General features: G+C 47.9%; 1 long non-coding RNA gene across 1 annotated transcript in view; it reads left to right on the plus strand.

The window, feature by feature from the left end:
• LOC142747944 (uncharacterized) overlaps positions 1-3,120 on the plus strand; it is a 42,991-nt gene extending 39,871 nt beyond the window's left edge. Inside the window, exons 2-3 of the long non-coding RNA XR_012882100.1 lie at positions 316-562; positions 3,057-3,120. This is a non-coding gene — a long non-coding RNA (uncharacterized LOC142747944). The remainder of the gene's footprint in view (positions 1-315; positions 563-3,056) is intronic.
• The last annotated feature ends 14,320 nt before the right edge of the window (positions 3,121-17,440 follow it).

A 17,440-nucleotide genomic window follows, 5' to 3' on the forward strand; every position in this document is an offset into this window, starting at 1 on the left:
GTTTTCAACTGTATCTGCTTCCTGTGGATGCGGATACAGTTGAAGTTGTTGCTGCTGCCCTATGGTTAAAGCAGCCTGATGTAGGAGGCCTTGTCATTTAGCGGGATGAGTTGTAGTTGTAGGAGTCTTTATTGACCCAGCCAATTGCTAGGGTACCACATTAGGCATTCTAGAAAGACAGCCCTGAAGTCCTTATAAAGACCCCTGACTACCTGCCCTTCTATATAGCAATGCCCCTGACTGCATCAGAATTGGATAGGTTTCTATAAACTTTGCACATGTGGACGCTTCAATTTTACCCTTTCTTATTTGCAGACAGAAGGTTCAACATGTGCATCATCCAAATGAAAAACGCGATGATGAGGACCACCCTGAGATCTGCCATGAAGCCCAATCCAGCAGATGAGAGACACACCATACTGAGGGACTTTACTGTTGGTATTAGTCCAGCACCACCTGCAGCCATAAACTCCCAGAAACCCCTGAAACCCAAGTGCAGAGAAGTCTTGTTGAAGTCGTCTTCATGGATACCACAAAGCCCAAATGCACAAGTACTGGGAAGGTGATCAGTGGCTGTGGAGGATCTGGACTGACAAATTAAAGATTAAAGTGTAGCTAAACATTTGACAAACTTCTGACATGTCATAGTGACATGTCAGAAGTTTGGATTAGTGGGGGTCCGAGCACTGAGACCACCACCAATCGCTAGAACGAAGCAACTGAAGCACTCGTGGGAGCGCTCAGCCGCTTCGTATCTGTTTGGCTTTTTCCGGAAATAAATGTATCGGTGTACGGACTCAATAGAAAGTCTATGAGCCCGTACTCCGATACATCGGCTTTCCGGAAAAAGCCGTACAGACATGAAGCTGCTGAGCGTTCACATAAATGCTTCAGCTGCTTCGTTCTAGCGATTGGTGGGGGTCTCAATGCTCACACCCCGCCAATCCAAACTTCTGACATGTGAGAAGTTTGTCAAACGTTTAGCTACACTTTAAAGACTTTGTCTCAGACAAGAGACTTTTCATAAGAGCTGGAGAAGAAGACATGGATGAAGTAACAAAAACCTAATGTTCGGAGTCTGACACACCAAAATAGTTTTAAAACGAAAATTTATTTATTAAATACATCTAAAAATGCAACAAAAGTTAAAACAGAGATGATTTCCACAGTACAGAAAGACAACCAGATTAATTGTATATGATAAATCCAGATATATGGGTAAAGGGCAACACTGTTTAAATACAGGAATACATCCACAGTGGGTTACAATTGTATAATGTCATATACATATTCTGATACATTAACCAGCAAGAGAAGCTGTTCAGCAAAAAGGCAAATCTCCCACGTATGTATCTCTCTCACACACATTTAAAGTATGATTTAAATGAACATAAGTGAATGAGTGTACAACAGTATAAATACCCCTGAATAGAGCCAGATGCAAAAATCAGTAGTAATGCTAGTACTATGCACAAGTAAAATACATGGCTCAAGCCTTCGTCCGGGCCGAAACGCGCGTCGGGGTTGACGCCAGAGACGGTGACCTGTTACAATGGGTATGAGCTCCGCTTCCAGCATATGCCTTTTTTCCAGCAAAAGTTTCTTCCTATTACATTAAACCTAATGGGTATTGAGTGTCTGCAACTGGGGCTGACAATACAGCTATTGCCCTGCTCCTATTTTATGTGTCTGTTTTCACCTGTTTAAATTGAGCCATGTATTTTACTTGTGCATAGTACTAGCATTACTACTGATTTTTGCATCTGGCTCTATTCAGGGGTATTTATACTGTTGTACACTCATTCACTTATGTTCATTTAAATCATACTTTAAATGTGTGTGAGAGAGATACATACGTGGGAGATTTGCCTTTTTGCTGAACAGCTTCTCTTGCTGGTTAATGTATCAGAATATGTATATGACATTATACAATTGTAACCCACTGTGGATGTATTCCTGTATTTAAACAGTGTTGCCCTTTACCCATATATCTGGATTTATCATATACAATTAATCTGGTTGTCTTTCTGTACTGTGGAAATCATCTCTGTTTTAACTTTTGTTGCATTTTTAGATGTATTTAATAAATAAATTTTCGTTTTAAAACTATTTTGGTGTGTCAGACTCCGAACTTTAGGTTTTTGTTACTAATCAGCGGGTTCACCGTTATTACCATGCATCTTTCTCCATAAGCTATTATGTTTTAAAGAGGCTCTGTCACCAGATTTTGCAACCCCTATCTGCTATTGCAGCAGATCGGCGCTGCAATGTTGATTACAGTAACGTTTTTATTTTTTAAAAACGAGCATTTTTGGCCAAGTTATGACCATTTTTGTATTTATGCAAATGAGGCTTGCAAAAGTCCAAGTGGGCGTGTATTATGTGCGTACATCGGGGCGTTTTTAATACTTTTACTAGCTGGGCGTTCTGACGAGAAGTATCATCCACTTCTCTTCACAACGCCCAGCTTCTGGCAGATCACGCTGTGACGTCACTTCCCCAGGTCCTGCATCGTGTCAGACGAGCGAGGACACATCGGCACCAGATGATTCTGCAGCAGCATCGGCGTTTGCAGGTAAATCGATGTAGCTACTTACCTGCTAACGCTGATGCTGCTGCAGAATCAACTGAAGCCTCTGGTGCCGATGTGGCCGACACGATGCAGGACCTGTGAGTGACGTCACAGCGTGATCTGGCAGAAGCTGGGCGTTCTGAAGAGAAGTGGATGATACATCTCATGAGAACGCCCAGCTAGTAAAAGAAGTAAAAACGCCCCGATGTAACACACATAATACACGCCCAGTTGGACTTTTACTTTAAACACGCCCAGTTGTACTTTTGCAAGCCTCATTTGCATAAATACAAAAATGGCCATAACTTGGCCAAAAATGCTCGTTTTTTAAAAATAAAAACGTTACTGTAATCTACATTGCAGCGCCTATCTGCTGCAATAGGAGATAGGGGTTGCAAAATCTGGTGACAGAGCCTCTATAAGTCAGATTTGTGACTACAATAAATGTATCTGTGGAATATTTTTCATGGTGTTCTTCATGTAGGTATACTAAGAAGACATGGATGAAGGTCTGAAGTGAAGCACCATGGATGTTTTCGGAGGTCGGGGTTGTATTTCTGACTTTAAAGTTAGGGATTTGGTCAAGATTAATGGACTTCTCAATTCTGATAAGGACAAGTAGGTTCTCATCCCTCCTAGTCTGATCAGTCTAGCTTACTCTACAGCAATGACCACCAACACATAGTCTAGGCCATAACATCTTCAGAGAAAAGAAAAACATAGAGTCTTGTAGGAGATGGTGCATGACCTCCACTGTCTCACCATCATGGCAGATCCCTGGGATGACCTTCAGAGACAGCAGCAAGCAAAACCAAAGTTGTAGAAGAAACTTGGAAATTTTTCCAAGATGTACTCAGCTCTTCTGTATTTACCAAATTTTTCGGACAAGAAGCACTTTTTAGCTCATTGTATTCAACTTATTGACAGGACACAACACTGAAGTCTGGGGAGGTGATTAAACCACCAAGTATAAACCCTGCATTTACCCTAGGCCACCAGGAAAAAACATACAAACCCCCTATAGACCCAAGATCACAGGTATGACCTCCCACTTTTACCTTGGACCACTGGGGATTAACATATTTACCCCTCTCCTACACCAGACCACCACGTATTTACCCTCTCTACTATTTTAGACCACTAGGGAATAAAGTATGAACCACCTTTTCTACCCTAGACCACCAGGTATTAACCCCCTCTTCTAACTTAGACCACTAGGGAATAAACTAAGAACCCCTCTTCTTCTACCCTAGACCACCAAAAAAGGGGGCACTACCCTAGACCATCAAGAAAGGGGGCACTACCCTAACTAGTTTTAATTCGCAATAAATATTTTTTGTTTCTATTGTGCGTGTCCTGTAGTCTGAAAAATATGGTACTTTAAATACAAGTAATTGTTTTATTTGTTCCTGGAGCTGGGATGTTCTATAAAGTGCAAGAGAAGATTTATTTGCAATCACTGGTGTCATTTACAATTTTAATTTCATTAGAGAGACAGCATGGGGCTCTCAGGAACTCTCCTAATTCTAAATCACATCCCTAAAATGTGTCCAGAGACACCCATCCCCCTCTAATTGCAGAATTGAGCACGCCTGCCCTTCCCAGACTTCATGCTTTGCTCATTACTAATTTGAATTTACTATTATCTATGGTTTTTCTATTTTTCATATAATGTAATTGTCAGAAGGACCAGATCTACATGTCAGGAGCCCATGGGCGTAGAATGCTTGGTGCATTAGGCTTTGACCATTATTCTACATAAAACAAACCACTGCTACTGGATTTGTGAGCCCCCCCACCTCTCCTTATTAATATAATGTCCCCCAACAGTAATCAGCATTGTCCCCCATGCCACAATCATTCCAGCATTGTTCCCCTCTGTCCTCCCAGTAACTAGTATTAATAGCAGTGCCCTCCTTCCCAAAAGTCACAGGATGGCCTTTCCAACATTCTCTCAGTAGTCAGAGCCGTGTATTCCCCCCTCAGTATTCACAGCCATGCATCTTCCCTCAGTAGTCACAGCAGTGCATCCCCCCTCAGTAATTACAGCCGTGCATCCCCCCTCAGTAGTAACAGCCGTGCATCCCCCCTCAGTAGTAACAGCCGTGCATCCCCCCTCAGTAATTACAGCAGTGCATCCCCCCTCAGTAATTACAGCCGTGCATCCCCCCTCAGTAATTACAGCCATGCATCCCCCCTCAGTAGTAACAGCCGTGCATCCCCCCTCAGTAATTACAGCCGTGCATCCCCCTCAGTAGTTACAGCTGTGCATCCCGCTCAGTAGTTACAGCCGTGCATCCCCCCTCAGTAGTTACAGCCGTGCATCCCTCTCAGTAGTGACAGCCGTGCATCCCCCCTCAGTAGTTACAGCCGTGCATCCCTCTCAGTAGTTACAGCTGTGCATCCCCCTCAGTAGTTACAGCCGTGCATCCCCCCTCAGTAGTTACAGCCGTGCATCCCCCCTCAGTAGTTACAGCCGTGCATCCCTCTCAGTAGTTACAGCTGTGCATCCCCCTCAGTAGTTACAGCCGTGCATCCCCCCTCAGTAGTTACAGCCGTGCATCCCCCCTCAGTAGTTACAGCCGTGCATCCCCCCTCAGTAGTTACAGCCGTGCATCCCCCCTCAGTAGTTACAGCCGTGCATCCCCCCTCAGTAGTTACAGCCGTGCATCCCTCTCAGTAGTTACAGCCGTGCATCCCCCCTCAGTAGTTACAGCCGTGCATCCCCCTCAGTAGTTACAGCCGTGCATCCCTCTCAGTAGTTACAGCCATGCATCCCCCCTCAGTAGTTACAGCCGTGCATCCCCCCTCAGTAGTTACAGCCGTGCATCCCTCTCAGTAGTTACAGCCGTGCATCCCCCCTCAGTAGTTACAGCCGTGCATCCCCCCTCAGTAGTTACAGCAGTGCATCCCCTCTCAGTAGTCACAGAAGTGCATCCCCCTCAGTAGTTACAGCAGTGCATCCCTCTCAGTAGTTACAGCCGTGCATCCCCCCTCAGTAGTTACAGCCGTGCATCCCCCCTCAGTAGTTACAGCCGTGCATCCCTCTCAGTAGTTACAGCCGTGCATCCCCCCTCAGTAGTTACAGCTGTGCATCCCCCCTCAGTAGTTACAGCAGTGCATCCCCTCTCAGTAGTCACAGAAGTGCATCCCCCTCAGTAGTTACAGCAGTGCACCCCCCCTCAGTAGTTATAGCCATGCATCCCCCTCAGTAGTTACAGCCATGCATCCCCCCTCAGTAGTAACAGCAGTGCACCCCCCCTCAGTAGTTACAGCCATGCATCCCCCCTCAGTAGTTACAGCCGTGCATCCCCCCTCAGTAGTTACAGCCGTGCATCCCCACTCAGTAGTCAGAGAAGTGCATCCCCCTCAGTAGTTACAGCAGTGCACCCCCCCTCAGTAGTTACAGCCGTGCATCCCCCTCAGTAGTAACAGCTGTGCATCCCCCCTCAGTAGTTACAGCCGTGCATCCCCCCTCAGTAGTTACAGCAGTGCATCCCTTCTCAGTAGTCACAGAAGTGCATCCCCCTCAGTAGTTACAGCAGTGCATCCCCCCTCAGTAGTTACAGCCATGCATCCCCCCTCAGTAGTAACAGCAGTGCATCCCCCCTCAGTAGTTACAGCCGTGCATCCCCCCTCAGTAGTTACAGCCGTCCGTGCATCCCTCTCAGTAGTTACAGCCGTGCATCCCCCCTCAGTAGTTACAGCCGTGCATCCCCCCTCAGTAGTTACAGCCGTGCATCCCTCTCAGTAGTTACAGCCGTGCATCCCCCCTCAGTAGTTACAGCCGTGCATCCCCCCTCAGTAGTTACAGCAGTGCATCCCCTCTCAGTAGTCACAGAAATGCATCCCCCCTCAGTAGTTACAGCAGTGCACCCCCCCTCAGTAGTTATAGCCATGCATCCCCCTCAGTAGTTACAGCCATGCATCCCCCCTCAGTAGTAACAGCAGTGCATCCCCCCTCAGTAGTTACAGCCATGCATCCCCCCTCAGTAGTTACAGCCGTGCATCCCCCCTCAGTAGTTACAGCCGTGCATCCCTACTCAGTAGTCACAGAAGTGCATCCCCCTCAGTAGTTACAGCAGTGCATCCCCCCTCAGTAGTTACAGCCGTGCATCCCCCCTCAGTAGTTACAGCAGTGCATCCCTTCTCAGTAGTCACAGAAGTGCATCCCCCTCAGTAGTTACAGCAGTGCATCCCCCCTCAGTAGTTACAGCCATGCATCCCCCCTCAGTAGTAACAGCAGTGCATCCCCCCTCAGTAGTTACAGCCATGCATCCCCCCTCAGTAGTTACAGGCATGCACCCCCCCTCAGTAGTTATAGTCATGCATCCCCCTCAGTAGTTACAGCAGTGCATCACCCCCTCAGTAGTAACAGCAGTGCATCCCCCTCAGTAGTTACAGCCATGCATCCCCCCCTCAATAGTTACAGGCGTGCATCCCCCTTTACATCACTAGTCACAGCATTGAATTCCTTCTCAGTCATCCTCCTTTCCATCAGTAGTCACAGCAATGCATTCCCCTTAACTTCAAAGGTCACATGAGTGCATCCTCATTTCCCACAGTAGTCACAGCAGTGCATCCTCATTTCCCACAGTAGTCACAGCAGTGCATCCCCTTTTCCCTTAGTAGTCACAGCAGTGCATCCCCTTTTCCTCAGTAGTCACAACAGTGCACCCCCCCTCAGTAGTCACAGCAATGCATCCCCCCTCAGTAGTCACAGCAGTGCATTCCCCCTCAGTAGTCACAGCAGTTCATCCTCCTTTTCCACAGTATTCCCAGGAGCGCATCCCCGTTCCCTTAGTAGTCACAGTAGTGCATTCCCCCTTACCCTCAGTGATCACATGAATGAATCCCCATTTCCCACAGTGGTGACAGCAGTGAATCCCCATTTACATCAGTAGTCACAGCAGTTCATCCTCCTTTCACTCAATAGTCACAGCAGTGCATCCTCCTTCAATAGTTATGGCAGTGCATCACCCTTTCCCTTAGTAGTCACAGCAGTGCATTCCCCGTACCCTTAGTAGTCACAGCAGCGCATTCCCCTAACTCTCAGTGGTCACATGAGTGCATCTCCATTTCCCTCAGTAGTCACAGCAGTGCATCCCCCTTTCCCTTTGTAGTCACAGTAGCGCATTCCACTTATCCTCAGTGGTCACATGAGTGCATCTCCATTTCACTCAGTAGTCACAGCAGTGAATCCCCCTTTCCCTTAGTAGTCACAGCAGCGCTCTCCCCTTACCCTCAGTGGTCACATGAGTGCATCTCCATTTCACTCAGTAGTCACAGCAGTGCATCCCACTTTCCCTTAGTAGTCACAGCAGCGCTCTCCCCTTACCCTCAGTGGTCACATGAGTGCATCCTCATTTCTCACAGTAGTCACAGCAGTGCATCCTCATTTCCCACAGTAGTCACAACAGTGCATCCCCTTTTCCCTTAGTAGTCACAGCAGTGCATCCCCTTCTCCTCAGTAGTCACAACAGTGCACCCCCCCCTCAGTAGTCACAGCAATGCATCCCCCCTCAGTAGTCACAGCAGTGCATTCCCCCTCAGTAGTCACAGCAGTTCATCCTCCTTTTCCACAGTATTCCCAGGAGCGCATCCCCGTTCCCTTAGTAGTCACAGTAGTGCATTCCCCCTTACCCTCAGTGATCACATGAATGAATCCCCATTTCCCACAGTGGTGACAGCAGTGAATCCCCATTTACATCAGTAGTCACAGCAGTTCATCCTCCTTTCACTCAATAGTCACAGCAGTGCATCCTCCCTCAAGAGTTATGGCAGTGCATCACCCTTTCCCTTAGTAGTCACAGCAGTGCATTCCCCGTACCCTCAGTGGTCAGATGAGTGCACCTGCATTTCCCTCAGTAGTCACAGCAGTGCATCACCCTTTCCCTTAGTAGTCACAGCAGCACATTCCCCTCACTCTCAGTGGTCACATGGGTGCATCTCCATTTCCCTCAGTAGTCACAGCAGTGCATCCCCCTTTCCCTTTGTAGTCACAGCAGCGCATTCCACTTATCCTCAGTGGTCACATGTGTGCATCTCCATTTCACTCAATAGTCACAGCAGTGAATCCCCCTTTCCCTTAGTAGACACAGCAGCGCTCTCCCCTTACCCTCAGTGGTCACATGAGTGCATCTCCATTTCACTCAGTAGTCACAGCAGTGCATCCCACTTTCCCTTAGTAGTCACAGCAGCGCTCTCCCCTTACCCTCAGTGGTCACATGAGTGCATCCTCATTTCTCACAGTAGTCACAGCAGTGCATCCTCATTTCCCACAGTAGTCACAACAGTGCATCCCCTTTTCCCTTAGTAGTCACAGCAGTGCATCCCCTTCTCCTCAGTAGTCACAACAGTGCACCCCCCCTCAGTAGTCACAGCAATGCATCCCCCCTCAGTAGTCACAGCAGTGCATTCCCCCTCAGTAGTCACAGCAGTTCATCCTCCTTTTCCACAGTATTCCCAGGAGCGCATCCCCGTTCCCTTAGTAGTCACAGTAGTGCATTTCCCCTTACCCTCAGTGATCACATGAATGAATCCCCATTTCCCACAGTGGTGACAGCAGTGAATCCCCATTTACATCAGTAGTCACAGCAGTTCATCCTCCTTTCACTCAATAGTCACAGCAGTGCATCCTCCCTCAAGAGTTATGGCAGTGCATCACCCTTTCCCTTAGTAGTCACAGCAGTGCATTCCCCATACCCTCAGTGGTCAGATGAGTGCACCTGCATTTCCCTCAGTAGTCACAGCAGTGCATCACCCTTTCCCTTAGTAGTCACAGCAGCACATTCCCCTCACTCTCAGTGGTCACATGGGTGCATCTCCATTTCCCTCAGTAGTCACAGCAGTGCATCCCCCTTTCCCTTTGTAGTCACAGCAGCGCATTCCACTTATCCTCAGTGGTCACATGTGTGCATCTCCATTTCACTCAGTAGTCACAGCAGTGAATCCCCCTTTCCCTTAGTAGACACAGCAGCGCTCTCCCCTTACCCTCAGTGGTCACATGAGTGCATCTCCATTTCACTCAGTAGTCACAGCAGTGCATCCCACTTTCCCTTAGTAGTCACAGCAGCGCTCTCCCCTTACCCTCAGTGGTCACATGAGTGCATCCTCATTTCTCACAGTAGTCACAGCAGTGCATCCTCATTTCCCACAGTAGTCACAGCAGTGCATCCCCTTTTCCCTTAGTAGTCACAGCAGTGCATCCCCTTTTCCTCAGTAGTCACAACAGTGCACCCCCCCCTCAGTAGTCACAGCAATGCATCCCCCCTCAGTAGTCACAGCAGTGCATTCCCCCTCAGTAGTCACAGCAGTTCATCCTCCTTTTCCACAGTATTTCCAGGAGCGCATCCCCGTTCCCTTAGTAGTCACAGTAGTACATTCCCCCTTACCCTCAGTGATCACATGAATGAATCCCCATTTCCCACAGTGGTGACAGCAGTGAATCCCCATTTACATCAGTAGTCACAGCAGTTCATCCTCCTTTCACTCAATAGTCACAGCAGTGCATCCTCCCTCAAGAGTTATGGCAGTGCATCACCCTTTCCCTTAGTAGTCACAGCAGTGCATTCCCCGTACCCTCAGTGGTCAGATGAGTGCACCTGCATTTCCCTAAGTAGTCACAGCAGTGCATCCCCCTTTCCCTTAGTAGTCACAGCAGCGCATTCCCCTCACTCTCAGTGGTCACATGGGTGCATCTCTATTTCCCTCAGTAGTCACAGCAGTGCATCCCCCTTTCCCTTTGTAGTCACAGCAGCGCATTCCACTTATCCTCAGTGGTCACATGAGTGCATCTCCATTTCACTCAGTAATCACATCAGTGCATCCCACTTTCCCTTATTAGTCACAGCAGCGCATTCCCCTTACCCTCAGTGGTCACATGAGTGCATCTCCATTTCCCTCAGTAGTCACAGCAGTGCATCCACCTTTCCCTTAGTAGTCACAGCAGCGCATTCTCTTTACCCTCAGTGGTCACATGAGTGCATCTCCATTTCCCTCAGTAGTCACCGCAGTGCTTCCTCCTATCCTGACACATGCAAAAAAAAAAAAAAAGTTGATTCAGCGTGAAGGCTTTTATTTACACCAGAAAATCTGTATAATTAAATAAATAAATATATGCCCCATGTGTGCATTTAGAGGGAGAGGGGGGTATTGAATATACATGTGAGCCTAAGCGGAAATACATTACATTTACATTCTCCTCCCACGAGCTCTGTCACTTCTGATTCATACATGTAATAATAATAATTAGAATATGTCTTCAATAAAGTCACAACAGGAGTCACCATTCTATACTCAGAGTACACAATCTGCAGTTAATATGATAGGAACTGAATATTATCTGATACATTATTACCTGTTATATTATCATCTGTTATATTATTATCTGTTCTATTATCTGAAACATTATAATCTGTTATATTATTATCTGTATTATTATATGTTACATTCTTATCTGTTATATTATCTGATACATTATAATCTGTTATATTACTATTATCTGATACACTATTATCGGTATTATTATCTGTTATATTATTAACTGTTATATTATCTGATACATTATATTGTTTTATTATTATTATTATTATCATCATCTGCTATATTATCTGATACATTATTATCTGTTATATTATTGTCTGTTATATTAAATTTTATTGTTGTATTATTATTTGTTATATTACCTGATACATTATTATCTGTATTATTATTATTATTATTATTATTATTATTATTATTATTATTATTATTATTATTATTATTATTATCTGTTATATTATTATCTGATACATTATTATCTGTATTATTATAATCTGATATATTATTATCTGATACATTATATTTTATTGCCATATTATTATCTGTTATATTATTATCTGTTATATTATCTGATACATTATATTATATTTTTATAATATTATCAGTTATATTATTATTTTATACATTATCTGTTATATTATTATATGTTATATTAATACCAGTTATATTATATTATTATCTGATACATTATCTGTTCTATTATTATCTGATGCATTCTATTTCATTGTTTTTAAACTCGTTTTATTAAGAACTGTTACAGTAACAAGTATAAAATCAGTCACACATCACTAATTACAATATATGGCATGTTGGATCAAGGAGATGTACAAATAGCAAGTCAAGTAATGAGTACATATAAGGGCATGACCACACGTGGCGGATTTCCTCCGCAACTGTCCGCATCAATGCCGCACAGAATCTGCGTTGCAGATTCTGCTGCGGATCTGCACAAAATGTGCAGTAAATTGATGCGGACTAGCTGCTGCGGACTGCGGTAAAAGTACTTCCCTTCTCCCTATCAGTGCAGGATAGAGAGAAGGGACAGCACTTTCCCTTGTGAAAGTCAAAGAAATTCATACTTACCGCCCGTTGTCTTGGTGACGCGTCCCTCCTTCGGCATCCAGCCCGACCTCCCTGGATGACGCGGCAGTCCATGTGACCGCTGCAGCCTGTTATTAGCCTGTGATTGGCTGCAGCCGTCACTTAGACTGAAACGTCATCCTGGTGTAATGGCCGGAAGGAGGTGAAGGGAAAGTGAGCCCTAATCTACCCACCGCCCTGTCCCTGCCTACTTGCAACGACTCGCCCTAGGCGACGAGGTACAACTGGGCGGCGGTCCCTACGCTGTCTAAGTGCACAGGAAAACAAACAGGGAACATGCAAGGGAAGGGGCAGTAGCCACGGAACGCCACGAGGAAACGGAGCGGCGAACGGACAGTCAGGACCAGGACGAAGTGAGTACACCCAAGCGGGCAAGGAGACAGAAGCAAGCCAGGGGCAAAGCAAAGCAGGTCAAGCAGAACTGCAGCAAGGCAGAAGCACGGCAGAAGCAGGCTGGAGCAAGCAGCAGTGGGGCCAGGAATCCAAAAGAATTACAAGCACTGAGGGAGAGAACAGGGCAGGTAATAAAGGACAGGGGGCGGAGCTAACTCCGACAGACCAGGCCGCGATAGGCTCTCCCACTCCTGAGCCTGCCACCCTGGTTGGTGGGAGATGGTGTCAGTCGAACAGGTCTGGCCTCAGGTGTGGATTGATTAATCCCAGGAGTATACCTAGATGAAGTACCTGGCAGATCCCTAACAGTACTCCCCCTTTTATGAGGGGCCACCGGACCCTTACTAAGGGGACCCGGTTTAGTGGGGAAGAGAAGGTGGAACCTCCTGATCAATACCCCAGCGTGAACATCACGGGCAGGTACCCAAGTCCTCTCCTCCGGCCCGTATCCTCTCCAATGGACCAGGTACTGGAGGGAGCCCTGGACCATCCTACTGTCCATAATCTTGGCCACCTCGAATTCCACCCCCTCAGGGGTGAGAACGGGAACAGGAGGTATCCTCGAGGGGGACCAGGACGGGGAGCAGCGTTTAAGGAGGAAGGCATGGAAGACGTCATGTATGCGAAATGATGGAGGGAGCTCCAGACGGAAGGATACAGGGTTGAGGACTTCAATGATCTTATAAGGTCCAATAAATCGGGGAGCAAACTTCCTGGACGGGACCTTAAGGCGCAAGTTCCTGGACGACAACCAGACTAAATCCCCGACGACAAACCGGGGGTTAGCAGAACGTCTACTATCCGCCTGAATCTTTTGTGCGCTCTGGGACGCCTCTAGGTTCTTCTGAACCTGGGCCCAGACGGTGCACAGTTCCCGATGAACATCCTCTACCTCAGGATTATTGGAACAACCAGGGGAGACGGAGGAGAATCTTGGGTTAAACCCGAAATTACAGAAAAACGGGGAGACCCCTGACGAGTTACTGACCCGGTTATTCAAGGAAAATTCAGCAAGGGGAAGGAATGAGACCCAATCGAATTGACAGTCAGAGATGAAACACCTTAAATATTGTTCCAGGGATTGGTTGGTCCTTTCCGTTTGGCCATTAGTTTCGGGATGGAAGGCGGAGGAGAAGGACAGATCAATCTCCAACTTTTTACAAAAAGCTCTCCAAAATAAGGAAACAAATTGTACCCCTCTGTCAGAAACGATATTGACTGGGGCCCACATGGAGACGCAGGATGTGTTTCACAAACAAAGAAGCTAACGTCTTGGCGTTAGGTAGCTTCTTAAGGGGCACAAAGTGGCACATCTTGCTGAAGCGGTCGACTACCACCCACACCACCGACTTGCCCTGAGATGGAGGCAAATCGGTGATAAAATCCATGGAGATATGGGTCCAAGGTCTCTGGGGAATGGGCAAGGAACGTAGTAGGCCCGCAGGTCGGGACCTAGGGGTTTTGGACCTAGCGCAAACCTCACAAGCGGCGACGTAAGCCCTAACGTCTTTAGGCAACCCAGGCCACCAATAGTTTCTGGTAATGAGGTGTTTGGTGCCCAAGATGCCAGGATGACCAGATAGAGCGGAGTCATGGTTTTCCCTGAGTACCCTCAGCCGGTATTGCAGGGGAACAAACAGTTTGTCCCCAGGGACGTTCCCGGGAGCTGCACTCTGATCAGCCGCGATATCAGAAGCTAAATCAGAATCCGTGGCAGAGACGATTATACCAGGGGGTAAAATACAAGCAGGATCCTTCTCAGAAGGAGGATTGGCCATGAAACTACGTGACAGAGCATCAGCCTTAATATTCTTGGACCCAGCCCTATAGGTAACCAAAAAATTAAATCTGGTAAAGAATAGTGCCCACCGAGCTTGTCTAGGATTAAGCCTCCGGGCCGATTCTAGGAAAACCAGATTCTTGTGATCCGTAAGGACCGTTACCTGGTGTCTGGCCCCCTCCAGGAAGTGCCGCCACTCCTCAAAAGCCCATTTAATGGCTAGAAGTTCGCGGTTGCCAATATCATAGTTACTCTCCGTGGGCGAAAACTTCCTAGAGAAGTAAGCACAGGGGCGGAGATGGGTGAGGGAGCTGGTACCCTGGGACAAGACGGCCCCCACTCCCACCTCGGAAGCATCAACCTCCACAATAAATGGCTCCTCTTGGTTGGGCTGAATCAGCACGGGGGCCGAGATAAAGCACTTCTTGAGGGTCTCAAAGGCCTGGACGGCCTCAGGGGGCCAATGGAGGACATCAGCACCCTTGCGGGTAAGGTCCGTAAGAGGCTTAGCGACGACCGAGAAGTTGGCAATAAATCTCCTGTAATAGTTGGCGAACCCTAAAAAACACTGTAACGCCTTAAGGGAGGCAGGTTGGACCCATTCCGCCACAGCCTGAACCTTGGCAGGGTCCATGCGGAATTCATGAGGAGTGAGGATTTGCCCTAAAAATGGTATCTCCTGTACCCCAAAGACACATTTTTCAGTCTTAGCAAACAGATTATTCTCCCGAAGGACCTGGAGCACCTTCCTGACATGCTCCACGTGGGAGGACCAGTCCTTGGAAAACACCAGTATGTCATCAAGGTACACAACAAGAAAATTACCCAGGTACTCTCTCAGGATTTCATTAATAAAATTCTGGAAGACAGCGGGGGCATTACACAACCCAAAGGGCATGACCAGGTATTCGAAATGACCCTCGGGTGTGTTGAACGCAGTTTTCCACTCATCCCCCTCTTTGATGCGGATAAGGTTATATGCCCCCCGTAGATCGAACTTAGAAAACCATTGGGCTCCCTGAACCTGATTAAAAAGATCCGGAATCAAAGGAAGTGGGTACTGGTTCCTTACGGTGACCTTATTCAGGTTACGATAATCAATGCACGGCCTAAGACCACCATCCTTCTTCCCCACGAAGAAGAAGCCAGCACCTACAGGAGAAGTCGAGGGGCGAATGAAACCCTTGGCCAGGCATTCTTGGACATATTCCCTCATAGCTTTACGTTCAGGACATGAAAGATTAAATATCCTCCCCTTAGGAAGCTTGGCACCAGGCACCAAATCGATAGCGCAATCGTAATCTCTATGGGGGGGCAACACCTCGGAGGCCTCCTTAGAAAACACATCGGCGAAGTCCTGAACAAACTCAGGAAGCGTGTTTACCTCCTCCCGGGGAGAAATAGAGTTAACAGAAAGACATGACATAAGACATTCATTACCCCATTTGGTGAGATCCCCAGTATTCCAATCAAACGTGGGATTATGCAACTGCAACCAGGGAAGGCCTAAAACCAGATCAGACGATAATCCCTGCATCACCAGTACAGAGCACTGCTCCAAATGCATGGAGCCAACAAGGAGTTCAAAAACAGGAGTATGCTGAGTAAAATAACCATTAGCAAGGGGAGTTGAGTCGATTCCTACTACAGGGATAGGATAAGGTAAATCAATACAAGGCATCTTTAGAGACAGCAAATTCCGCAGACATGATATTAGCAGATGACCCTGAATCCACGAAAGCACTGCCCGTGGCAGCCCGGCCAGCAAACGAGACCTGAAAGGGAAGCAAAATTTTATTGCGTTTCACATTAACGGGAAATACCTGTGCGCCCAAGTGACCTCCCCGATGATCACTTAGGCGCGGAAGTTTTCCGGCTTCTTATTCTTGCGCCTGGGACAGGTGTTCAGTAGATGCTTGTCGTCCCCACAGTAGAAGCAGAGACCATTCATTCTGCGAAACTCCCTACGTTGTCGAGGGGACATGGAGGCCCCGAGTTGCATAGGTACCTCCGAGTCCTCCGTGGAGGGGCGAGGAGACGGGACCTCGGGGGGGATCGCAGAAAAGTCAGAGGGGAGCACACTGAAGCATTCTAGCTGACGTTCCCTGAGACGTCGGTCAAGTCGTACTGCTAGGGCCATAACCTGGTCAAGGGAGTCAGACGAGGGGTAGCTAACCAGCAGATCCTTCAGGGCGTCAGATAATCCTAACCTAAACTGGCACCTTAGGGCCGGATCGTTCCACTGAGAAGCTACGCACCACTTCCTAAAATCAGAACAGTATTCCTCAACCGGTCTCCTACCCTGACGTAAGGTCACCAGCTGACTCTCGGCTAAGGCAGTCCTGTCAGTCTCGTCGTAAATGAGTCCGAGGGCAGAGAAAAAACGATCAACAGAGGAAAGTTCAGGGGCGTCAGGAGCCAAGGAGAAGGCCCACTCTTGGGGCCCTTCCTGGAGTCGGGATATGATGATAACCACCCGCTGGTTCTCGGAACCTGAGGAGTGGGGCTTTAGGCGGAAATACAGTCTGCAACTCTCCCGGAAGGAGAGAAACGTCTTACGGTCCCCTGAGAACCGGTCAGGTAACTTGAGGTCGGGTTCTAGAGGTGAGGTGAGGGGTACTACTAAAGCAGCGTCACCCTGATTGACCCTTTGGGCCAGGGCCTGGACCTGTAGGGAGAGGCCCTGCATCTGCTGGGCCAGGGTCTCAAGGGGGTCCATGATAGCGTCAGCGTAGGAGAAATGGTAGACTAGGTAAAGGCTTGTAATTATGTAATGGCCGGAAGGAGGTGAAGGGAAAGTGAGCCCTAATCTACCCACCGCCCTGTCCCTGCCTACTTGCAACGACTCGCCCTAGGCGACGAGGTACAACTGGGCGGCGGTCCCTACGCTGTCTAAGTGCACAGGAAAACAAACAGGGAACATGCAAGGGAAGGGGCAGTAGCCACGGAACGCCACGAGGAAACGGAGCGGCGAACGGACAGTCAGGACCAGGACGAAGTGAGTACACCCAAGCGGGCAAGGAGACAGAAGCAAGCCAGGGGCAAAGCAAAGCAGGTCAAGCAGAACTGCAGCAAGGCAGAAGCACGGCAGAAGCAGGCTGGAGCAAGCAGCAGTGGGGCCAGGAATCCAAAAGAATTACAAGCACTGAGGGAGAGAACAGGGCAGGTAATAAAGGACAGGGGGCGGAGCTAACTCCGACAGACCAGGCCGCGATAGGCTCTCCCACTCCTGAGCCTGCCACCCTGGTTGGTGGGAGATGGTGTCAGTCGAA

This window comes from Rhinoderma darwinii, chromosome 1 (genome assembly GCF_050947455.1).
Source record: "Rhinoderma darwinii isolate aRhiDar2 chromosome 1, aRhiDar2.hap1, whole genome shotgun sequence".
Taxonomy (NCBI): Eukaryota; Metazoa; Chordata; class Amphibia; order Anura; family Rhinodermatidae; genus Rhinoderma; species Rhinoderma darwinii.